Here is a 27,010-nt window from a genome sequence, read left to right on the forward strand (position 1 = left end):
TACACGTTACACATAACTTGGTCTTATGGGGGATACAATGTGCAGACCATGCCTTCAGCCATGGTGACAGTTGGTTATTCAGGTGAGGATATTCACCATTATCTTGATTCACAACTCTCCAGATAATAAAAACTACTTCACTACGTGTTTCATATCGTGATCCACAATAAAATCTTTTATCACTGGGTCCTTACTGTCCCTATGGCCCCTGCTCCTGGAGCCACAATGAAATCATTCTTTGGAGCACACCATAACACATTTAATGAAACAAATCACTGCAGTGACTCAGTGGAAAGCCCTTTAATATATGGTTCATGTGTTTAAGGTCTTGAAAATTGCATGAACTTATTAATTAAACATTGAAATGGATGAACACTACTCACCCTCTAACGATACACAACCCCATTCCTCTTGAAAACAGAATATCAAGGGGTCTTGGCCTTAATCAGCCAATGTTGTAAGTGCCGTGGATGAGACAGAGTGTAATGCAGAACCATTAGAACACTAAAACGCACTTAGCCTTCATTAGAGGAGGAAAAAGTACGAAGTGACTGCACGGCAAGCAGGCTCATCTTTTGTGCCTGTAAATGTAAAAGGCCGGGGAGTTAACTGGGCTCAGCTCCCCACGAGGAGAGATATATAATCTTTTAGGTCACAAACCAGAGGGCGGCTGTCATCATGATCGCTGTGGGATGAGAAACACTGCGAGGGTTTGAATAGACTGCTAATATATCTCAGATCCCTCTGGTGGATGATGTCATTCCTAAAATCTGTGGCTGTTTTGATGTCCGTGCGCAGGCAGCTGACACTTTGCACATGTGAGTCGTCACTTCTTACGTGTCAATACAACACACCAAAACAAGGATTGATTGTGATTGTGCACTAATCTATATGAAAACGAGTTTATCCAGCAAGAACGCCTTGAAAAGTTTGCAAAAGATGCTCTTCTCGAAACAATGACAGCTGACACGTATGAAAACCTGCTGAATGGCAAACATATTGTTCATACAGTGGCATTCACACTCCTGTCATCAGATAAAGGCACACACACACACACACACACTCCGTGACAGGTGCCGTCTTTCTAAATAAAAAGATCCTCAGACACTAAATCTGAACGTCAGCTCACAGGCATTACAGCTACCTCACTGTACTCACCAAGGTCAAGCTCACCTTAAACAACAGCTGCAGTGACCACAAAGTTGAACTGATTCTCATGTGTGACAGATTTTAACCTCTCTTGTATGACAATAGAGTATTAATGCAATTTTGTTCTATCATTTTTACGATAACAACGGCAAAACAGCTCATCAGCGACAGTGTGTTTATATGATTACATCCACTTTCCTGCACACAAACGGCTAATTGCGAGCATCTTTTGCCAATCAGGCTTTTCATTTAAAGAAAACTGTTTGCAAACAGGCAGTAAACAGACGCATTCATCTGAAAGCAAAAATGAGGGGCTCGTTACCCTGGCTCCGTAAATGCAGCTCCGTCTGGAAATCTGCATCAAACAACTCCGTCACTAACACAGCCTCCAATCAACTCCTCAGTCACGGCTTACTTAAGATTCTGAACACAGAGTTGTGGGAAATTGCATCACACCTGCATATGTGACAGGTGACAGTGCGGCGGAGAGACACCGAGGCAGGCCGGATGGAAGGGGACAGCGGAGGAACTGTTACTGATTGGACCAGTTACCCCATGGGCGCGAACAGCAGCAGAGAGCAAGCGTGAGAAGGGAAAGGAAAGTATGTTTTTGCATTTCAGCTTCGGCCACACACAGGTTTTGCTATTAGATGACAGATGACACGCTTCACACCCTGCACACTGCAGATATCACTCAGCACCAGCCCTTCACTCCTCCTCCCTCCCTTCTCCCTCACCTCTCCATCTGGCTACTGCCTCATCCCAATTTTACCCCCCGCCCACCACCACTACCCCCCCTCCACATACATCCATACATTGTCTATTTCTCTGTCAGCGTGTCTTCCTCTCCTGCATTGAAGCTCTAGCCAGGTATGTTAATTAAGTTAATCGGATTGTCGCCTGCAGGGAAGCAGCACAACTTTCACAAAGTTCCCAGTTAATTTTACCTTAATTCAATCAGCAGTTGCCTGTCTTCCAGCATTTTGTGTGTGTGTGACAATGTGCATGGGGTAGGAGGAGTGTGTGTGCGGGTGTTTGTTTGTGTTTATGCGTTTGGACTGGTTCTTCTCCCTGAGCCGCATTACCAGCAGTTTGGCAGAAATTAGCCATAATCATATTAGTCGCTCTCCCTCCACATCTGCCGCGAGCATAAATGTGGGACAGAATTAGCAGCAAGTCTCCTTCCCAGTTATCTCACTCCTGTGTTCAACTCTTCTGACAAGGACAGCAGCTCGAGTGTTGACAAAGACCGTTCTTAAAGGTTGACAGAGACACTGATACTTGAATTTATTGCCACTCCAAACATTTGGCGTCTCAAACGTGATGACCTTATGTTGGATTGTCACCCTAGCTGCTCAGTAATGGCATGATCCTGGTGTCAGAGGTTAGTGGCGAGACAGTGGAATTGGCTCATCCATACTGCCATGCTTTGGTATGAGAGACCTCCCTCCCCTGAGGATCATGTAGCCCAGAGAAAAAGGGTGATGCATATTTCAGTCGCTCACAAGTCACCTAGACATCCACACTGCATACCATTGTCTCCCCATGTCCTTCACCCTGTGGGCTCGGTCCCCGTTGTGGGACTGTGTGTGGACATGACTGAGGCAGTTCACTATGTGCCACAGATTTTCGAAGCACTAGCTGGTCTCTCCATTTTTATTCCTCCCTGACAGTGACCTTGCTGTGCTGTCTCCACCTCCCTAAGTCTGAATGCCAGTGCTGTCAATCAAACAGCCTCCTCGCCTCCCCTCAGCGCCACCTTAGGGACTATTCTAATGAGGTGCATGCTGGCATTATGGGACAAAAGGCTGCCTTGAGACCGTTTCATACAAGAGAAGTCATTACCGTGTGTGTGTGTGTGGAGAGAGAGAGAAAAAAGAGACAGTGATGGCAAGTTTAGTCCAGCTGTTCGGTAGATAAGCAAAAAAAGACTTTCTGCGGTAGTGCAACACAGCAAGTGAGGTTGGATATAGAACCTGCACCTTTGTTTAAAATCCAGTCTGACGCTCTGCACTAAAATGAGTGTGTGGCTGTTCAAAGTAGTAAATCGCTAGCTTTCTGTATGCATTGACGAACGGGTCAACTGTCATAAAAGTGAAAAAAAGAAAAACGTTCCTGTCGTTACGATACAAAATGTAGTGGCTCCTCTGCGAGAGCTTGTTGGCAGTGACGATGACCATGTAAGAGATGATGAGACACACTGGTGTAACGATATGTCTGTGAAAATACAATACTGGTATACAATAATACTAGCCAGCATTTAGCTGACATTGCACCCACAAATAGCTCACTCATCTTTGCTCCAGTAAGTTGAAATATTTCAGTTAATTCACTCATCAGTCCACCGGTGCTACATTTAGGCAAGGACTAACATTTCAACTGTTCATGAAACACTGCCTGTTCTTGGCACACTGTTGCTCCATCTCCTCAGACAGCGTGTCCAGAGTGCACTCTGGCGCCCCGAGAGTGGTGCTATGAATAACCTGAATGGTATATTACAACAGTGCTCTGAATTTAAGAATCGTCCAGTTTGTGCCAGAGTGCCCATTTTCAATTCTGTCTGAACAGCAGTAGCTGTACAAGAATAATATGATTTTAATTAGGAACTATCTGCTCTCTGCAGTTGACAGTTGGCAATGCTGCACTTGATGCTACAGATACAATTCAATCATCCATTGATATCCAGCTCTGCACACTGCAGGTAAACATTTATCTCAGCTGTCTATTTTTAACTATGCAAAGTTTAATTTGTTGTCACTTTGTCTCCTTTAAGACTCAATTTCCGCTGCCAAAAGTTGTTTGGGGAGACTTGGCATGAGTTTGTGTTTGTGGATCAGTGGGAACAAACAGTGAGACAGCAGTGCCAGCTGTTTGCAGTCCAGGCAGAAGAACAAGCTTCCTGGGAATTAGTGGTCACACTGGTATTCTTGACACACACACACACACACACACACACACACACACACACACACACACACACACACACACACACACACACACACACACACACACACACACACACACACACACACACACACACACACACACACACACACACACACACCTTCCCCTTGCAGCAAAATCTGAGACAGCCAATCAAAGAGGATTTACTGTTGCAGTGTCAAACTTGCTTCCCTTTTTCTGATCTTTCTACACACTCATTCATGGACACACGTGGCTCTCATACATGCTCATGCACACACATGCACTACAAACTGCGTCTTAAAAGTGGTCGATCAAACATTTAATTTTCTTCCTTGCTGACAAAGGCCTCTCGCCAAGACAAGCCGCTTTTATCGACTGGCGTCCAGAGGGTCCCGGCAGCTATTATAGCAGCAATGAGTGACTGGCCCAGTCAATAGACTTTCTATTAGTGAACTGCTCTCTCTGCCTCAATGCCGGCACACATATAGCGAGAGTGAGAGAGGAGGGAAGAGAGACTTGGGAGCTCTATGAAGGTCAGGGAAGAAGCAGCGAACCCCCTGAGGGAAATGCGTTGTGTGGGAGCGGGTGTGTACAAAAGAAAAGGACCAGGAGTAGATCAATACAAGGAATAAATAGGCACTGACACCAGGCTTAGATATCAGAGACATAGATACAGCAACTCCTAAATACATGGATAAATCCATGCTCATCGCACATGCATGCAAAAACAAACAGATTACTGTGTTATTGACACATTTTTAAAGGATACTTTTACCCACCTACAAAGTCACGTTTAAACTGCAGCACTCCAACATGGGAACAAATGACCTTAGCTTTTATATGTAGTAGTCCTCACAGTATGTGAATGTGATGGAGAGGCTTCAGTGACCTTGGTCCTGCCAGCCCAAGGCAAATTTAGACTGATCTAGATGAGCCGTGAGGTGCTCGCGCTGCTTCGCTCTAACAGAGGGAGTAATAGCCAAGGCAAACACCCTCATTCATCTCCGAGCATCTCACATAGTACCACCTATCATTAATGATGCTACACAGCTTAAACAGACTAAGATTAATCTGACAGACTGAGAGACAGAGAGAGAGAGACAAACAGAAAAACTGCAAGCATCAGGAGCAGCTTCGACGTTGACTCCGGCTCCATGCAGTGGTTTTCCAGGTGCTCCGTTTTCAATTCCAGCATGAGTTTCAGTCCATGTGGAGATTCAGGGGCCGCTGCCTCATTTCATTTCTGTAAACTCATGTGGAACATATTATCATTAACAGGTTTTTCTCCGTATTTTTGTTCTTTGTTGAAGAAAATCACAATCTGACTTGTGTTACTCATCAAGTAATGGTGAAATCAAGCGTTAAAGCTACAGTATTTGTAGCTGTTTTTGGTATGATACCCAACTTACTTGAGCAGACATAAAGTGTGAGCATTAAATAAGTAAGCAATGCCTAGCTATTAGTTATGTGCCATTGAGCACATGATTTATTACTATGCTTATTTATATTCATGCAACTCATAATTCAATATGCCTCTGCCAAGAAGGTTATGATTTCGTTTTGGCTTATTCATTTGTCAGTAGGATTATGAAAAAAAATACTGGACCAATTTCCATGAAAATTGATGGAAGGGTGTAGTATGGACCAAGGAAGAAGACATTACATTTTGGATCAAAGCCAAATCACAGGGTGGATACACAAATTATTTTTCAATTTAGTTAAACTGACAATAGACAAGTTTTCTGCTTCAACATATTATTATGAAGTAAATATTGATTGCACAGTGTAATGGATATAGAATAATGAACCCATCAGCATTAAGATGGTTTTCTATAAACCTCACCATCACTACTCAGTTTTGTCTGCACGCAGTCACTTGGGAAAAGAAAGGTTGACTGGAGATCCATTTCTATTATAGACCCAATGATTGAATAAATTCACGTTTCATCTAGAGATGCACCGATCGACCGGCCAGGAACCAGAATTGGCAGATTTTAGGCATAACAGCTCTAAATGAAAAAGAGGAACTAAATATTTTATGTTATTTACCTAATTTATGTGCACTCCTTTCATTTCAGCTCAGTGTGAGAGTCTCCACTGTGTTTTGCTGTCACGTACAGCTGAAATGATTAGGCTTCAGCCAGGCACAACCATAATTTGAAATCATTTTTTGAAACATATCCAGACATACTGTATAGTGGTTGTGCTTACAGATTGGCCTATCATACAAGAGCAGACCATCGCGATGAACATTACTCATTTAAATTCAGCGTTCTAGGATTTGATTATTTATGTTTCATTGTCCTAAAAGCCTTTTCTCACAGCAGAAATTTTGACACGTTGAAGTATGAAAGGTGTTACTGATAACATTAATGATGACTCTGTTGTATTCAGTGAGCCATGACAGTGTGACAGTGTACAAAGATAAGGGTTCATTGATTTGGCATTTTCTATTTACTGGGATTGTAAAACGAAACTGAGCTTAGGTTCCTTTATGCTATATAAGAGAAAGAAAAACAAAACAAACTATTTTCTAGACTGAAGTGCGGATGATGTGTTGATGAGTCTCACAGCCTAAAGAAAGAAGCTGCTCCTGCATCAGGACCCTGAAACTAAAGCAGCTGAATGAAATTCAGAAATCATTGTTATTATTTACAACTTTGATTTTCCTCCTGAGAAACCGTCTGTAATAAGAAAGCCTATTGATTAAAACTTAAACAACCCCTCACAGAATTCCACTCATGGAGACTTTTAAGCAGCTCTTATTTGCAACATAACTGCTTCCTTGTGGGCAAAAAAAAATGTAAAAGTTTGTGTAGCAGTTTCAGTGTTCACGCTTCTCTTTCAAAAAAAAAAAAAAAAAAAATCAATTAATAACATATGAAAAAGAAATGGTCTTAAAAAGTAGGGGGGGGGAATCTTCACTAAATTCATGTGTACTTTAGCTCAATCAAACATAGCTTAGATATTTATTTTGAGTCTGACTTCAGACTGCAGATTACAATGTCTTTAGAAAGGCAGTAACTCATGACTAAAACTGGCAAAGGCTAGTGATACAAAATAGATGTGAGCATTTGGAGAAGAACAGATAGGCTGAATCACTGTGAAGCTGCCGTCTCTCTAAAGCCTCTTGATCTTTCAGTGTTCAAGACAGATGACCAAAGTCTGACCAACCCTTTTAGTCAGTAGATGTAAAATGTCAAGGGGATTCGAATACAAAGAAACAGACTGTTGCATTTCTGCCTCAGTCTTTGCTCCTTCTGTGCCTCTCTGATGTCGTGCTCCTCTGTGCTCAGAGCAATGAGCACACTGAGATGCATCACTAAGAACAATTTGACAGAAAGCCCATTTCTTGTATTTTTTATATTTATAAACTGCTCCTTACTAAAGGGTGTGCAGTATTCACTCTGGTGCTAACAATGGGAGCAACACAATATCCCTGTTCTTGATGTAATTATAATGAATATGCATTTACTTTCAGAGGCCATGTATGTCCTTTTACACATAATCAGAGGGGGCAGCAGCGTCGCTGAGCACAAGGACAAAACAAACAAGAGGCAAATTAGGAAAGACGCAGAGGAGAGAGCTTTCGCTTTCATTTGAATAAGTTATTTAAACCACCAAGAGCTCAGCTGCTATGTGCATACATCAACAGGAGTTATGCAAACAGAATAAAAAATACCTCTAATCAAAAATAAAATGTAGTCACGTGTCTATTATCTACTCCCCAAGTGTAAATTAAAAGTCCACTGAAGTACATAAAACCGCTGAATGGTGCTTTGATCTATAACATCTCTCCCCCCAACAACTCTTTAAAGACGACACAGCTAGTTTTCCGGTCCTACAGCTGCACTTCCAGACATTTCCAGACTACTGGTAAAGAGGTGACTCTAACATTGTCCGAGATGTTGGGTTTATTTTGCTCTCAAAATCCTTCTAGGTGGGCAGTACTTGGTCTATTGAACTGTATGACATACCTGCTCAGCAGGCTGGCTTTTGGTGCATTTGTTTTGGTCTGAAGTGCAAGTACCGTGTTCAGATCCACCCAAACAAATTGTACCAAAGGGGAAAACAAATGTGATTCAAGTGGACGAAACAACTCACCTTCAAAATTGTCCTTAGTATTTCTTGGACTGGTGTTTTTTATGTAGCCATGGCTGGTTCCAGTTCAGAAAGTGGTTTTAGTTCAGGGGATAAATCTTTTTGTTTCTTTGTTTGTTCTCATACGTTCAAAGCTAAGTTTCAACAAAGCTGGATAGATTATACTGTAAGAGAAGGAGAATATTAATATTCATTTCTTATGAACTTTTCACCCAATCCCTTGGAAATTGAACAACAGCGCCTGGATTAACTCTGGTCTCAGAGGTGTAAATACAGCAGTGGTAATCTACTGAGGAGTTTGCTACTGTCTGTGTATTCAGCTCATCACAACAGTGCTGTTGGAGCGGTGAGGCGCAGGGATTTAAAGGCAGAGATCTACATGGGAAATGAGAACACAGCTGGATATGTCACGTCATGCCTTCTAACACTGAGGAGTTTCTGTTGGAGGAGGGAGGATGAAGATGACTGACAAATACAACTTTGTCCTCGAGGTTCTGCTCATTCAAGTCACATTACTCAAACACTGACTGGTATTATAGCACACAAACACACACTCACTGCTGCAAACCCATACACACACAACATTGTACAACATTTGAGTTAGTGGCAGCAATTGTCAAGACATAAAACATTAGCATTCAGATGGAATTCACACAACCATTCACAAAAATAAATCACGCCATTTCAAACACAATGCAGATATAGAATTTCTCCTGAAGTGACAGAGAGTTATTGTTTCGTTGTCAGTATATTTACAAGCATGCTACAGATAAAGGCAGCACATCCAAACTCTCTCTTTGTCCCCTTCTCCTCACATAAACACATTTTCATCCCATAGTCTCTCTCTTTCTTACTTACTAACAGTAGCTTTCTTTGTGTGCACATTCCTGCAGGCGAAGGCATTAAAGATAACCTTCTGACAGCTTAATCATGCATGCAGAAATCTGACAGACTTAAATTAGAGGGACAACTCAGGAACACTGACTTCACGGGACTTTCCAGCATGTCAGTTCCTTATGCTTCATTAACACCGGCACCTTACCACACACACATTATACAGTCACTTGCACACCTCACTTATTTTTTGTGTGCTTGTATGTGTGTGTGTGTGTGCATGTTCGCTGTGTGTCTTGACATTTCAAGGTCGCTGAGAACAGTTCTCTCAGATAATTGATGATTCTGAGTTAAGGTTTGCGGTTTAGAGGTAATATTCACTTGTCAAGGTTGGCTTATAATGTTGAATAAGGGCTCCAGACTGTAGACAGTTTGTAGACAGTGCAACTCAATTTTAAAACTGGGTGCACACATGTGACCATCACAATTAGGGATGCACCAATATGGAAATTCTGTGCCAATATCGAGGTTTAATAACAATTTTCTTTCCAATAACCGATAGTCATTTTGTTCATTTTTGTTTTTATTCTCCCTTTTGTGTGAAGGAAACCAAGTTCAGTTTTGAAGTCATTAGCCCTTCATTACACAATCTTTTAATGCGCACAAATTCAGTCATACAAATTGATGAAACAACTGTTAATATAGCCTTCTTTCCCATGAAGAATAACTGCGTCAAAAGCCTTTTTATCCTGCTATACAATTACCTACTTAATGAGGAGATTTTTTTCAATGCTTTGTCCGACAAAAACATTCTTTAGGTGGCACAAAAAAAATTATGGAATTGAAAGTTGATGAAAAATTGGAAGTTGCTGTGATGCCCTCCTACTTGCCTTCAAGCATACCCCGGGGAAAGAAAAATTGAGTGAAAAACTTTGAAATAATGGAAATAATGACCATTTGGATTTCTTAGTATCTCAGCAGGTAATGACAAGTTCCAGATGCTCGCACTAGCGCAACGTCAAACTCATAGCACCCCTCATCACTTTCTCTTTTTGGCTTCATGCATGGTAGCACAAGTCACAAGTTTTTGCAATGTCATCATTAAAAGTGCAAAGTCAGCAGATGGAAATAAGGCCGAGTAGGAGGGTTTATAAAATCATAATTTTTTGTGGTAATATAATACATCCATTGCAGACAGTGTAATGCAGTTTGACTCCTTTTTAAATAAATTAAATAGGCTGTGAGCCCAGTGGTTACCATTTGTTAGATTTAAACAACTAAAACACTTCATTAAGGTCAGGAAAATATCAGCGTCACTTATAGAGGAAACCAACGTTGACAGTTTATAGATTCAACAAAAGGAAAACACTTGAGCTCAGCCTTTTAAAACTAATTTAACATAGAAAGAAGCTATTCTTCAAAACAATTCTTGTGCAGCAATGCAGGGTTGCGGAGCCTTGACAAAACATGTATACCGCCCACCACTAGGGTAACGTAGGTGCCAGGTTTTGAAAAGCAGTCCACTGGTGAAGCATTGCGCTCCTACAACACTGCTGAACTCATAATCACAGTTTAAAAACAAATTAACAAAATCGATGAAGCAGAACCAGAGATATCGCTTTTATTATTCCCTGCATCCTTCGACTTTTTCAAAACCTGGCGCCTACAATTCCCATAATGCAACTTAGCCACTGAGAGATATCACTGGAGGCAGTAGTACTCCCCGAGACAATAAAACATTTCGGAATAGTAAACGTTTCCTTTAATCCAACTGTGACCTCTGTGTCCTCTGCAGGCTGCACTGTGGTCAGTCACACTGCTCTTGCTGTGTCTTGTCCGTCACTGTGCTTGTATATACTGTACGAGCACAGCGCTGCACAGCTGTGTCTGGCTAATGAGACAGCTGAGCCCACACACTGGTCGAACATATCGGCTGTCAGCCATCAAACACAATCACAATAAGACGATCTGAAAGTATAAATAACTGCCCAGCCCAGAGGGGTGTCATGGAAATGACTGTGGTTGATGAGTGTCTTCAGAGAAGACAAGAATACAAAGACGCAGGAGAGTGCATATTTTTGTCCTGACAGAGTACAACCAAAGGGTCCTCTTCCTGAGCTCAACTGTGACTGCAGCAAAACTAACAGCACTGGCAGTGGTTGGCTGTGCTGCTCCGAGAGGCAGAGTACACCATAGCTAATCACAAATCCCACCTCAGAAGCTCAGCAGCTTTCACATTATGGGACACTAGCGGTTGTCGTGCCCTGCTAAGGAAGGTTGGGGGTAATTGTTGTTGGTGTGGGGGTAATCCTTGTCCTTTTGAGACGTTTTCCAAAACCCTGATTGGCTTGGCATATAGATAGAAACGCTGTGAGCAGCAGGGATTGTGTACGAGTCTGTAAGTGAAGGCGAGAAGGAGAGGACAGGGAGGAAGAGAGACAGAGGGATGGAAGAAGGATGAAGCACAGGCTGCAGAAGAAAGAGAGAGGGAGAGAATCTTAGACAGGAATAATGGAAGGATGAAGCATCAGCCAGATGGAGGGGAGAAAGAAGAAAAAGAAACGAACAGGAAGAGAGAGCAAACATGCACGTGCCAGTGCATGTGAAGTGTGTGCATCTGTGCTCGCTAGCCTGCTCTAGTGTGTGTGCGCACCAGACTGAGTAAGCCTCCCTTTATTTGCTGTAAGGATTAAGAGGACAGCTTCAACACATGCACATTCTCGGGCTTAATGCGGTGCCAGACTCAGAGGCACACTCACAATTGGGGGTGTGTGAAAAAACTGAGCACACAGGCACACGGCTGCAGAAATGATGAGCACATTCAACAACTCTTTTTGAAGGCTCCACTACAGGGTCAGGTGTGAAGGCAAAGACAGTTTAATACGCGGACTCGGACGCTTTGTAGGCCATGACATACTATTGACACTTGAAGGAGGCCGCCTTGTGATAAGCACTGGTGGCCTGCAGATATTTCATATCTCCAGGTTTGGAATTGGGGGCTTTTAAACTAAGTTTCTGCCATCATTTCTTATGATTTCTGTGTTTCCCTAAGGCAGCGCTATGTGCTCCTGTATGAGGAAGCTTAGCCCAGTGTGGTCACGCAGGTCAAACACTATCATACCAATTCCCTGGGTTTGAGTAGCTGCTAATCTCAGCTAGCTCGGGACTGGATTATCCAATTAAAAAACCCTGACCCCTGAAATGACCCACTCAGCACCAAGCACAGAGGCACATACGACAGACACTGTGAGAGATAACAGGAAGATTGCATTTTGTGGGTTACAGGTAGATATTGGAAAGATTTCCAGTAATTACTTTCTACACTATGTTGGAGATGAAGAGGGTGAAAATGCACCACAATTTGTTTTACTTTCTTTATTGGTTTTCAAATTAAAGTTTCCTTTGCCAGTTGAATTATAATACCAAATTTTAATTCAAGGTTTTAAACTTGACCCAGTTCACACGAAAAGTTTCAGAATATGTAGAGCCGAAACACTTACCTGACTAACAGATTAGTCGATCGACAGATAATTATTCTGCAACTACTTCGATAACTGATAATAGTCTGAGTCAATTTAGAAGCAACAATGTAAAAAAAAAAAATTTTCTTCATTGTATGATATTATACTGAATATCTTTGAGCTGTAGACTGTTGCTCAGAGAAAACAAGACGCCTGAAAAGATGAAGACAGGCTACGAAAAATCATGATGGGCCTTTTCTGACATTTCATAAATCCATTAATCAATTAATCTAGAATATATTCATTAGATCAATTTAATACTTAAAACAATCGGACGTTGTAGCAGTAATTCTGTAAGGCAACATTATGTCTCTAGAGCTCTAGCTGTCACATCTGAGTCTTGAACTTGAAATGTCAAAGCCATTCAATATTAATTAATAAATTAAGCTACAAAAGTGGTTACAGACGGGCTCAATCCACTCTTAAAGCCTGTACTTGAATTAAAAACTAAAATTATATGCAATATATTATGCAGTGACATCAAATTGACAGCAACTTATAAAAAATTCCAATACATATAAAACTAATCAATATTTACGAGTCCGCACATGAAAATCTTGAAACATTTAGAAACTTGGATTATCTGTTAGACTACCAGCTCAACTTGTTTATTTGCACAATTTAAAAATTCCATCTGTGTTTGTTCATAATGTTCTTTTGCCTAAGAAGACAGCGTCAGTCATGTGTCCCCTCGCTGATTCAATCAGAGGAAATTGTTTTCATTTAATAATCAAAAACCAATTTCAGAGGCTTCCAACAGATTCCCAGCTAGGACGCTGCATGCCTTCACTGTGCACTGAAGTTTGTTTACTGCATTCAAGAGATTCACCCCATAAAACTCAGACACGCACACACAGAGAGACTAACTCATAAACACTAGCTCATGTCCCTGACCTATATATGAGTAATTTAGCAATGCAGCATCTGTTTCACCTAATATTTAAAACAGACTGAACCTCTATTCTACCTCCTGGAGAAACAACATCCTTTCTGATATCAACTGTTACCAGAAGATTCATTCAGAAATACATGAGTACATGCATGTTCTTCTTCAAGGTACTGTTGTACAGTAGGGCTTCACAATATATCATTTCAGCATCAAAGCTGTGATGTGCACTTTAAATCACGTTGTAAAGTCTGCGTTATCATCGCCAGTTTGTGGTAAAACATAATACTCGACTCCTCTGTCGGATGTGCTTGAAGTGAGAAAAATAAAAGTGGTTGCTCACAGGGCCATGTCCATTGTTGAGTACCACTTTGTTGGCATGCGTGTGTCCTTGGACACTGTCTCTACTTTTAGTGTGTCACACAAAAGAAGCGACAGACACACGGACAGAAAAGAGCGGGCAGGCGAGAGCAGAAACGTGTCCTGGTAATGCAGTGTCCTAGTAATGCAGTTTGTTTAACGTCATTATAAATCTCTCAGAGAACCTGATATGAAGAGGGTGGAAGAGTTCCAGCAGCACGCCAAAGACAAAAATGTAAATATACTGGTAGTGGGTATGGGTGAGTACTGGCCCACTTCATGTCATGCAAGTGAATTGTTGGAGTGCTAGTTTCTGGAGACGTTTATTTCATTGCCACTTGCTATTTGCTTTATTTTTCATATTGCTTTGTTTTTTGAGGCTTGACAGAGATATATTGTTTCTATTTCAGAAAATATTTGAATCTTAAACTTCCTGTATTCATTCATATTGCAATATGTATCGCCCGAAAGAAAAATAATGTCAGTTTTTTTCCAATAGCCCTATTGTACAGAGTAAAAAAAACAAACAAAATCAGTCCTACACTGCCTACAAATTAGGAATAACCGTGTAATTAGATAAGATATGCAACATTTTTCACAGTACTGTTACAACCTCTTTCTTATTTCCATTTCTGTACTCCTCACACATGCAAATATCAACGCCTACGTGTTGTACACTCAGCCCACGCATTCAAATCCAAATTAGAAGGCACGAGGTAGAACGCGAACCTCCGCCAACGCTGAACAGTTCTCCAACACAGCATGCCATAACAATTCGTATGTGTTTATTGTTTAACTTTCTGACAAAACATTGCAGTGAAGCGCCTCGTAGCAGCAGACTAGAAATGCTCTCATGTCAAACTTTTTCCCCAGCACACAAATGCAGCATAATATTAACAGCTCCAAACAGGATAACCAGGTGACAGAATAGAGAACGGATCAGTTGCTCTTTCAGGCCAACATAAAGGGATGGAATTTCAAGCATTATGTGTGTGAGCACAAACTTAACTGAGAAAAAAGGTATGCAGCGACACTCTGCCAAAGACTTGGATCACAATGTGAGAGTGAGCAAGTTAAGAGCGTGTGTGTATGTGATGCAAGCAGGATGTAACCGGAGCTAAGAAGTTTCCTTTAACACAGAGAATCACGCTGGCTTCTGGTCCCACACCTTCACGCGTCAAAGACGAGCCAAGGAGAATAGACGCAGGAGCGGATAGGGAGAGCCAAGACAAACTAAAGAGGAAGAGAAAAAAAATTGCCTCCTCTTTTCACTATTGCCAATTTTAAAACAGACAGTACAAATACATTTTCACTTTGTCTTCAAGGTCAATGTAACTGCAGCTTGATAATAGTTTAGAAAATGTAATAGTTTTCTGTTGAACGGCTCAAGTGCTGTATAAAAGATGAGAAAACCTTTCTGTATTAGAGACACAAACAGAATCTTTGATTAGAGAGCAGGACAAAAACTCATACACTTTGCTTCTCAAGGTTCTCGTGTGCCTTTGATTTTTCACCTTTACAACAGATAGCTCTGTAGAGAGCAAAGCTCCACAATTGCTTTCAACATGTAGTAACAACTGGAACTGAATCATGGTTTCCTCCCAGCTGTACTTATGCCATTACTGCCTGACTTTCACTGAAGGTCACACCATTCAGAATGAGTTTCAGCCACCTCACAAAGACCCCAAATAAAGACACAAGTTACGGTTTCTCTATTTTTGGGGTCAGTGCTTTTATGAGCACAGGTTTTTGGCCCGGAGAAAGAGACAGTCAGCTGGTGGACGAGGAACAAAAGAACAGGAGAACAAATGAATAGAGGAGCTGAATAATTTAATTTGGAGAGCAGAAATGTCATCTCAATTAGACCGTGAGATGAACTCAGCACCTTGCACGCACACGCATACACACCCGCTGAATGGTGTGTTGTAAGAAATAGAGGTGACCCGAGTCAGAGGGATGGATGAAAACATTAAGAGAGAGAGAGAGAGAGAGAGAGAGAGAGAGAGAGAGAGAGAGAGAGAGACGTAGAGAGCCATCTGCCTCTTACATTAGTGTATTAGTAGCTGCAGACTGGCTCCAAGAGAGCAGCGCTTGAAGATAAAACAACTCTCAACTGAGCCCTCTGTCCACACACACACACACACACACACACACACACACACACACACACACACACACACACACACACACACACACACACACACACACACACACACACACACACACACACACACACACACACACACACACACACACAGAGAGAGAGAGAGAGAGAGAGAGACCTATGAAAGCATGTCCAGCCCTTGAGTAATAAGCCTCTATTTGACAGCTCGGAAACCACATTTACACCATCTCAGTCTCTCTCCACCTCTCTCCATCGCTCCCTGGCACACAGAGCTCGGTGCAGTATATTTAGTCAGAGGGATGAGAGAAGCAGCAGAGGATGAATCCTCTGATTAATGCAACTCTCATCCCTATTCTAATCCCTGATTCAAGCACCTGTCAAAACAGGAGATTTCACATGCACTTGTGAGAACCTCCACTTGAAATCACACACACAGGAGGTGTCTGAAGGCCACAGCATACTTACTCAACCAAGATACAGGCTATCACACCAAAAGACGAGGAGCTAAGATTAAAAGCTTTGTACTACAGAGAACGAGATAACATGGATTCTCATCTTGGGGCTGCAGAGTTCAATCGAGGCGTCCAAACTAGCTTCTAACCTGTGGCATTACTTTTACTGCTCTAAATCCTGTGGTCTTACTTCATAAATAAGTATACCTTTATTTCCAACAGTCCACCTCTTACTCACTAACCTTAGGAGGTTGTGTGGGCAAAACCCTGTGAAGGCATGGGGCAAATCCTAGGATCTGGGGCAGATCAGTCAGGGCGACGTTCGCACTTTGGCAGAAAGACGCAGTAAATCTGTGGCATTCACCCTAGCTTGGGCATGTCATTCGGTTATATTGGCGTCGGCCTAGCACAAGATTTAGTCTGTCAGTCATGAGTGAATCATGGCCTGGCATCACAACAAGCAACAATGACTTGGACTACTGACAGTGTTTGTTTCCCTCCCTCATGATGCCTCAAGCTCATCGGAAGAGTACAAGATAGGTTAGCATAGGTAAGAGATTGAAGACCACAGAAAATGCAGCGTATTTATGTACATTCAATGGAAGGGTAACAATTCTCCAAATCTTGGGAAATAAATAAAAATAGGGAATACAGTGTGATTTACTGAGAGACACCCTGAGCCTCCACACATCTGGAACTATGTTAAAAGACTCATTTAAGGGCATCACAGTGGTAAGTAGACTAACAGTCATTGCATGTAGTAGCAACATCCCAGTTGACAGACAGACAGAGAGCCAAGCAGCCATAGCAGCTGTAGAGATTTATTTTTTACATTTACTGTTAAAGATGGTTGCAGTAATAAAATAAAAGCCAACAGACAAAGTACATCCTGTTGTTATTTTTGTAATTCAACTCAGAAGAGATATGAAAAGAAAACTCATTTATTATTTGTAAAAACCCAGAAGTGATATTCATTTTGCATGTTAGGGTAATTAACAGAATGGTCTGATTACAAGAAGGACTGAAATCAAGGTTATGAGCCTGCCAAGCTGGCATATTATACAGAACCTCAAAGAACCAAATAACAAAGGAGAGTTTTCAAAACTTCTGTTCTCGGTTTTTTCCAGATCATGAGCTCCAGAGTTTAGAGCGCGGCTGTCGTACCATGTGTGAGGTGTTTCTCAGAGAGGGGGATGCGTTAGAGAAGGGGGTTGATTTCATGACTAAAACAAGCCCTCAGGCCTCTCCAGATGCCTCATCTGAATAAATGAGTCCTTTTAATCAATAAGTCATCTGCCCTCTGTGAAGAGTACTGAAGCTACACAATCATCTAAGACAAACACACAATACATCCATATACATGCTGCGTATAAACGCATTCATACTCATGAGAGCAAGCAAATTCAGACTATTTTCATTACCCCAAAATCCTGAAAGAAAAGGCAGGTTTCTAATCACATGATTGAACACTGTACAAGTGGAGCTATTCTCTCATGGTGAATGTGTATCTTGAGATAATTTTAATTCTAATCAAACTCTGTAGGTACCTGAACAATAAAGGCTCTATTAATCAGAGCTGAAATTAATTAAATTAGATTAAACTGCACTGACTCAGACACAAATCATTTGACTGTTCATGTTCAATTGAAGCCTTTTTAAAAAGGTTTACATGAGTTGTTTAAAGGCTCACCCATAATAAACCCATACAGGTGATTTTAATCATTAAGGATGATTAGACCTGGGCTGTGCTAGAAATCCCTCCCTTGTTCCCTTATTCACTGCCCAATATACTGTATATAATAGATACCACAATGGAAGCACAGCTGTAACTTTCACATCTATAAAATGCAACACATTGCTTTGTGGGATTGTTAGCAGAAAGTTGTTTATATTTCATGGATTTCAAGCAAGGATACTACAGCTTCACCTACCTTCAGCCTGAGCAGGAGACTAATCAGCCAAGTGAAAACACCTGTGGGCTGTGCAGGCCTCTCACAGTCAAGTTAAAGGATAAGTGCACCACCTTTAGACATTAAAGGGAGTGCTACTGCATATCAGAATAAAGTAGTATAAAGCCTTTTGTGACTCCAGAAGAAGCTGCATATAATCTGATCAGTTGCCTCCAGATGTCACTCAGTGACTAAGTTGCATTGTGGGTAATGTAGGCGCCATGTTTTAAAAAGGCAGTTGCCACTTTTAGCATTGCACTCTTAGAACAATGTTGGACTCATTATGGCTGTGTCCAAAATCACTCACTCATTCTCTCCTCCCTAGTCACTACATAGGGAGTCCAACATAGTGGACTATATAGGGAGCTCATCGGCAGAAAGAAAAAAGCACTTTCGGACACAGGCACCGTTAATTATATCACTTCTGTCGCACAGTTGTAACGTCATACATCAACGATAATCCATCCATAATACTAAATATACATTAAAATGAGTATTTAAAAAGCATAGCGTTAATATTCAGTCAAATCACAAGCATTTCAATGTACATCCCGATTATTTATATATATATATATATATATAAATACTATATACATGTATGTGTATATATACACACCATTTTCACGCCACATCTTTTGTCTCTTTTATCTCTTTTATCTTGTACTGTGCAATCAAAAAGCTATAGTTAGACCCCATTTACCTCGCAATTGCATACAAGTCTCAGAGCTCCCCAAAATGCCACCAAACATAAATATATCTGTGTTCTTACTCGTTTGTCCACCATTTTTCTCTCAGTGCAATGCATGATGGTAAATATTGCTTGGTTAGTGATAGGGCTTTGACATCGAACTTCGGTATTCGAATATAATTCGAATATTAAAAAAAAAAAAAGATATTCGAACGAATATCGGGCAGCTTCTAAATATTCGAACCTATAATAAGCATTATTTTTGGTAAATGTGTTTGCCTGAAAACGTAGTTTTCAATCCAGATTCGAGGCTTTTTTCAGCCTGTTTTGTGAAACGCGAGCTCATGAGCATTGATCACCTGGGGCTTCTGTACTGATGACATTATCACGTCGTTAGCGCCTGACGCCTGTTTACACTCTTTCACAGAAAAACAATGGCGGAGCAAAAGGCTGCGAGTGCGGAAGGAGAACTATACACGCCGGAAAATTTAAGGAGTAATGTGTGGCGCTTCTTTGGTTTCCTGAAACAAGGAAAAATAATGAGAAAGGACAAAGTTATTTGTAAAATATGTAAGACTAAACTTATCGACCACTCCACGACCAGCAACTTGAGAGCCCACCTGTCAACACTTTTCTGTCTATTGATTGATACACTGCCCTCTGGTGGACAGAACATAGAACAACAGAAAAACGACTTTCTTTTGATACTAATATAGGTCTTACTGGAGGCATTTAATGATCAAAATATTATCAATAAATATTCGAATATATTCGAATATTAATATTAATAAACAAACGAAGTTCGAATATGATTTTTTGGGCAAATGTCAAAGCCCTAGTTAGTGACCATCGGTTGTACACTACTTTTCGCGATGCATTGTCGGGTAGTTTGAGTCCACTATGTAGGGTATAATAATTTCCACTAGACATTCGGACAGCACTACAAAATGGCGTACTCACTATGTAGTGCACTATAAAGGGAGTAGTGAGAGACACAGCCTATGTCTTTTTGGATAACACCAGACGAGCTGTATGGGGCCATTTTATGTTTTGTTTTGTTTTGTCCCTGTTTACTCCATTTGTGTAGGAGATTGCTGCAACATTGTTTTGCTGTGCTGTTGACTATGAAATAGCTGGTTTTCCATCAGCATGGGGGTGAGAAGATAATGACTAAATTTTATTTTTTGGGGTGATCATCTCTTTAGGAAAATTTAGATCTGATAAAGGAGGGATGATTCAAGATTAATTTTAATGTATTCGTTTTAATTTCTAAATACACTGGATTAAAACCGAGGCTCCTCTTTATTTACTAAATACCATGGTGAATCTTAGCCTCTTAGCTCCATTAATGATGGCTTTTTTCACTCACCAAGCATGTGCTTAACAAAGAGAGAATAACTAGCTCTGATCAGCTGTTCTGAAACCCAAACGTTCCCACCCCAAGTGCCCCAGTTAGTCATCATGACAGTGTAAGCCAGCATGTGTGAAACTGAGCAGCTAAATGGAATCCAACCATCATTAATTTTTATTATTTGCACCTGTGCTTTTCCTTCCGTGACACGTCAAAATGTCTTCCATGAAAAGGGCCTGTTTGACAAGTGCCACAGGCAGGATTTCCAAAATAAAACACCAAAATAACACAGACAGAGGTGTAAACATTCCAAGAGTTATTCAAACAACTGAATAGTAATAGTAATCCAGTTTTGGACTGAATCTAATTATGGTTGGTTGTTTATTGACATTTTACTGTTTATTCTTAAAATATACCCTGGTTGTTTACATGTCAGTTTGAATGTTAGATACATTGTGTTATTCATATTATTGTATTAAAATTGCCTGTAAATACACTGATTTAACAGATTTGCCCTCTACTATCTGAAATATTTGCCATTAAAAATAAAAAAAATACTGTGACCACAAAAAGTGTATTTACAGTAAGAATTGTCCTTTACTATTGGTAAAAAAAAACAAAAAAACTCACACTTTCATATGACTGCCATATGTTCAGCAACTTGAAAAGAAATCTGTCTTCTTGAGGATAATTAATCTTCCCTTCTTGGTGTTTAAAACCTCTTCTCAGTTTTGTCTCTGAAACTCACACTTACACAACTGATCCACCAGTCGAACCACTCAAAAAGCACTTATAGTCCTTTATGTAGCGTCACCTTGTAATGCAGCAGCTCCACGACTTCAAAGCTATTTTGCATTTCATTCACCTACAGTTTTGTCAGCTAGGATAGTGCCAAGTCTTTTAACTCGCTGCCACAGAGACATTACCAACAGTGTTGGTGTAACGGGCGCCTAAGGAAGGACGTAAAGACTGTACAGAGGAGGAGAGAAATTGCAAAATACAGACAGTTTGAAAGTGGGGGAGGCATGAGATGAGCTGTTTTTTCGCTGTCTGTTCTTCAGGTTCAAAGAGCCAACAGGTGCATGGAGAGTGCAGCTGCCCTGAAAGAGGGCGCGGTCACCATGGAAATTTGGATGGCAGCTCGTGTCAAAATGACAACTGTTCTCCATCCTCGTCTCTCTCTCTCTCTCTCTCTCTCTCTCTCTCTCTCTCTCTCTCTCTCTCTCTCCCACTCAAAAATAGCACTGTATAGTCATGAATATTTCATTCAGAAGTGTGCCGTTTGTACTTCCGCTGCTCTGAATACTAACGAGAAGCTCTTCCCGTTTTGGGGGGGAAAAAAATCATCTTGTGAAGTAAATGGATGTGATGAGGACCGAGGATCAGGGATGGAGTAAGAGAAAGAAGGCAGGGGAGCCTCATCAGTGAAATCAAATTTGCGCTGCCATACCACTGATTGAACAACTTTACAGCATTAATCTCACTTTATAGTTAAGGTAGACCTGAGTGAAGCCCTTCACTGCTTACCACGGTTAGACAGTTTGAGATGAAAACTCATACATCATAAAATCTCCCCGGCTATGAAGAGCCCGCTAGGCTTCGATTGGGGTCGGGCCCTGTCTGTGTCATGCACAAGGACACTGAGCTATCTCTTTTTTAGCTACTTCCATCTGAACGCCATGCTCAATGAAAATTCAAGGACAGTTTCAACTTTAAAACTAATCCAAAAATTGCCTTCCCAAACTTTCGTTTTTCCATCAACTGTATGTCCAAACTGCTGCAGAGGTCGTTCACGCAGGCGACTTAGTAGGACCCATATTGATGTTTATTGTTACGTGGTGACCTCTAGAGTAGAGCCTGACTGATATATTTAAATTCTAAGTGAGGTTTACTATTTTAGTGAACTGATGTCATTTTAGACAAGAAACATTAATAGTTAATCTTTAAAACGTCTTGCCTCCATTACATAGCTTTGTCACAAGTGTTTGTTAACCACATTTGAGGGATTATGAGGATATGGGCCGATATCAATACCTGTATCCACATCGGCCCCAAAAATTGAGTAGTGGCCGCTGTAATTATGAGGGGAGAAACGGAGGAAATGGGTTAACATAGTATAAGAGCGACAAAGCTTGCACAAGGAGGAGGATCGGGTTGGTGTTTACAAAAAACAAGCAGAACTTGATCTTAGGATGCCACGTGAAACCAGAATTCATCATTTTAACTTACATTACGTACTTAAACTACATCATGTCTTTTATGTGACAAAGGTAGCTTATTGATTTGAACCCAAACTATTCCTAAAGCCAACCTAGAAATGTTTTTTGGCCTAAATCTAACCGGTCTGGTTCACCTGGTGCTGGTATTTTGCAGCAGTCATATTTCATAGTAATCATTTTGTTGTGGGAACAGTCATATATGTTGTTTTTGGAATTAGGGTCAATTGACCAATTTGGTCATTTAGGTATGAGGACATGTTGATATGTCAATATGACTGTGGCTTTGTTGCACAGTAAACCCTGTCAGCCTTACAACACAGAACTCAGCACAGCCCAGACTGACCTTCTTGTCTGAGTCAAAGTCAATCCTTCACAATGGTCCTCCGGCCCCGCTGAGTATCCTTGTTTTGTTTTTGACTGAAACAGATGTGAATATGCTGACAATTGCACACAAAACAAAAGTGTATACAGAACATGCACAGATAAGACGCAACTGACTAAGGCCGGGACTAACCATTATTTTCATTACTCATTAACATGTCAATTGTTTTTTTTTTAATTACAGTAATCACACAATTGTGACAAAATGCTTGTAACAGTTTCCCACAGCCCAAAGGTGCGTCTTCAAATTGCTTGTTTTGCCCAACCAACAGTCCAAAAGATAAAAGCAGTGAAAATCAGTAATATTTGCTGAAGGCATCTCAGCACCAATTTCTGTTGACCGATTGATCAATTATTTAACTAATCGTTCAGCACAAAAACCAACACAAGATGACTCTTGTTTTCCAGCGAAGTATCAATCAGCTTAAAGTTTTGCTTTGCGTGGACAGAAAGTTGAGTGGTACTAAATTCCTGTTTCACTTTAAATCTGTTTTGTCTCTTTTGCCTGAAGAAGACGCTAAGATTGATCTCTGCACCGGCTTTAGGAGCCCTAAAGATACATCTCAGCTCAGCCACATTCTCTGTCACAAGCCATAAAGATGTGACATGAAGATTTGCTTTTAGTGCTGAAATGATTTGTTATGGTTATGTAGCACTGTGTCACTGATGCAGCCAAAACTGCTGCAGCTTTCTGGATGTTTTGACAACACATAGCTCATTGTGCATTGATGAGGGTGTGTGTGTGTGTGTGTGTGTGTGTGTGTGTGTGTGTGTGTGTGTGTGTGTGTGTGTGTGTGTGTGTGTGTGAAAGACAGGAAAGAGGGAGAAAGAGTTGCTCTGACTTGTTATACTACTTTAAATGCAATTTGAACATTTTCACTGTGGATGAGGCAACAGAAATCAAGCTCCCGGCCTTAGTCCAACTCAGTCCTGCTCAGGAGTGAGGAAACGACGAGTAAAAAAGAAACAGATCATTCGATTACTGAGTATTCAAATGTAAAGCCTTGGCCTTTGAATGTTTGATTCCATTTTTGAAAAGCAGCCCAAAAATATGCTAAACACCTGAATTTCAATTACATGAAAGAATAAAGGGTTTCAAATCCACGGTATTAAAGGGGCAGCTTTAATTTCAGCTTTATTCCTCACCGTGTTCTTTGATCTCCACCTTTTTACCTCATATTTATTGCTTTAGAAAAACAGAGGTGCAAAGCAAAAGCATCGTTAAGTCCTTCTGAAAAGAGGCAACAGAGTGGTATTTTTCCATTTACGCAGAAAAACAGTTTAACTTTTATCATTTTAAGGGCTGCCTTGTTATTCATTAAAAATGAATCTCTTATCATCTTAAGTTCATGATATTGAGTTGTTGTTGTTCGGTCCATATAATGTCTGGAAATTATGAAAAAAAAAATGCTGATCAATTTTCCAGAGCCCTAGATCACTCAAATACTCAAGTGTCTTTTTTTGGTCCCCAAAGATATTCAGTTGACTTTCATAGAGGAGAAGAGAAAGCAGAAAATATTCACATTTGAGAGCTGACATCAGAGAATTTGGACACTTTATTCTTAAAAAATTACTCAAAGTGATTAATGAATTATTTAAAAAGTTGACGATTAATTCAACAGTTGACACTAAATTAATTACGACTCGTCGTTGCAGCTGAAATTATTTAACCCAAATCGAGTAGACACTCACTGGGCCTCTGCCTCTCCTCATTATGCTTGCATAAACTGAACAGTCTAGATGTGTAAATCTTTGTATGTATGAGATTGCTGATGGGATTTCACATCTGCCAATATCCCTAATTTCTCTACTGCAAGTCATTAAATTATGTCCTTTTGTTTTGCTTCTAATCTTTTGATCTGTAGGATCTTCATCCTTTCTCTGTACACTTCTTGCAAAGCGTCGTTATTTCTGAGGTATTAAGAGTGTGATTCATAAAACATCCAAGGACATTCCTGCAGTGAGCGTGTCTGTGTGTGTGTGTGTGTGTGTGTGTGTGTGTGTGTGTGTGTGTGTGTGTGTGTGTGTGTGTGTGTGTGTGTGTGTGTCCAAGGAGAGGACCAGCATGGTGCTGCGGAGGCCTAAATCTGTCTCTAACTCTTAATTAAACCCTGGGCTCCAGTGGCCCTAACTTATTAAAGACCATGTAACACCCACACACATGCACACACATACACACACACACACACACACACATATAGACACACGCAAACACACACAGCCAAGCCGATGTACTCACACACTTCCTTTAAGCTCACAACATCCCACCTTTAAGCTACCAATGATTTAATGCATCTCAATATTTCACCTTCCGCTGCTGCTTAGTGACCCACTTGCAGAGAAATAAATTATTTCCTGGACTCTTTTAGCTCTCGCTTGGAAGCACTGAAGGAGATTTCTCAGGATCTCTACTGGGTGGAGTTCATAGTTTTAAAAATAGTTTTAATGGAATTTGTGCTTTACTACTTTACAGTATACACAGCTAGAAAAGTGGCAGAGACGTTTAAAAAATAAAAGAATAAAACAGAGATGCAGAGTATGCAACAACCTTAACATGGAGGCAAAATAGGGAGAAATGCAGTTCTGCATGGATATCATGATCATAATCCACCGAACTTGCCAACATTTGAATTGGCTGTGTCTAATGACGGAAGAACCTTGTTCAGGTGAGGGAAAGATTGCCGTCATGGCTGAATAATAAAACTGTCTATGCTTGCTTCAGTCAAACCAGACACCCATAAACACACCTCTTAAATTTCACATTTATATAGAAATGTCACTTTACTGTCTGTTTTGAAACTGATTTTTGCCATTAAGGTGAATCACTGCTCCAGAATACTTACATATGACCACAATTTATACATGAGGACAGTTTTATTCAGTGCCCTCCTCAAGCCACCGACAGGAAACGCACTTAATGGATCTCCTGTCATATACTGTACACGAAAGAAAAATCCCCTCCGGTGTAACAGTGACACAGCAGGTCAAGATATCTTTACATACAGCATTAACTCCCACCAGCAAAGTATTAATATTCATTCATATATCATTCAATCCAGCATATGAAACATTGATTCCCAAGAGATTTAAACCTCAGCGTGTTTCTTGACTATCACTATCAGCTGCAGTCATTGATGACACAATAGGGAAAGTTTTTGTTTCCCAAGAAAAAGACTGGAAGCCTTTGAACATTTGGTTCGTGCACTGCAGCTCTGTTTTGTTTTGTTTTGTTTTGTTTTGTTTTTGTGTTTTGACTGAAGTGGCTTCGGGGCGGCCAGAAGGAGCAGCCTGAGGCTCACACTGTATAAAAACAAAAAAATAACACTAATAACACCTATTCACTCTGTCACTTCTGAATCTGAATAAATAAAAGAAAATAGTACTCTTACACAAAAGCCTGTATTTCAACTGGAATGAAGAACGACACACTCACTGCTTGTGTTATTATTGTATCATTAAGCTAATGCACAACTTTTCTATGGATATTGATGATCAGTCTAATCAAATAACCTTCTGTGGCCTGCTAAATACTATACATTTTTAACAACACGAAGGCCTGTTTAATCTCATAAAACCCTCAGAGAGAACAAATAAATCATTCACATTTGGAGCAGCAGCTAGTTAAAAACTACAGAGCATTCACACATGCACAAAAACACACAAACTCCAGCTTCTCTAATATTCATTTGGGAGTGTTAGGTTATACCAATATTGACGGTAATTGTGATATTTAAAAATGAAACATTGAAATTGTGTTAATAATATACATAATACAATTGTATATTGTGTGCCAGGGCCTCTTGAAGGATTTCTGTTTTTTTCTGTTAGCCACCTGAATTCATTAGTAATAATTGTTCTTTTTATACACTTTTGTCAAGTCAAGGTTACAGACTCCCTGCTGCTGGTATTGTTATCATCACAACATTAATTATCATGGTTGAATATAAGACATGAGAACACAAAGGCTGACGGACCACCACAAAACAACTAAACAACTCAATCCCTGATTGTGACTGGGTGAAATTCAAGGTTCTTGCCAACAAAAACACACACAACAGTAGAGTGCTGC

At 40.5% G+C, this 27,010-nt stretch overlaps 1 long non-coding RNA gene across 2 annotated transcripts in view; it reads right to left on the reverse strand.

Annotated features, from left to right (window-relative positions):
* The window catches only part of LOC311270916, a 167,679-nt gene that overhangs the window by 139,718 nt on the left and 951 nt on the right, over nucleotides 1-27,010 (reverse strand). The gene's annotated exons all lie outside the window — the stretch shown is intronic.

This window comes from Pagrus pagrus (assembly GCF_965226575.1).
Source record: "Pagrus pagrus genome assembly, chromosome: 15".
NCBI classification, from domain to species: Eukaryota; Metazoa; Chordata; class Actinopteri; order Spariformes; family Sparidae; genus Pagrus; species Pagrus pagrus.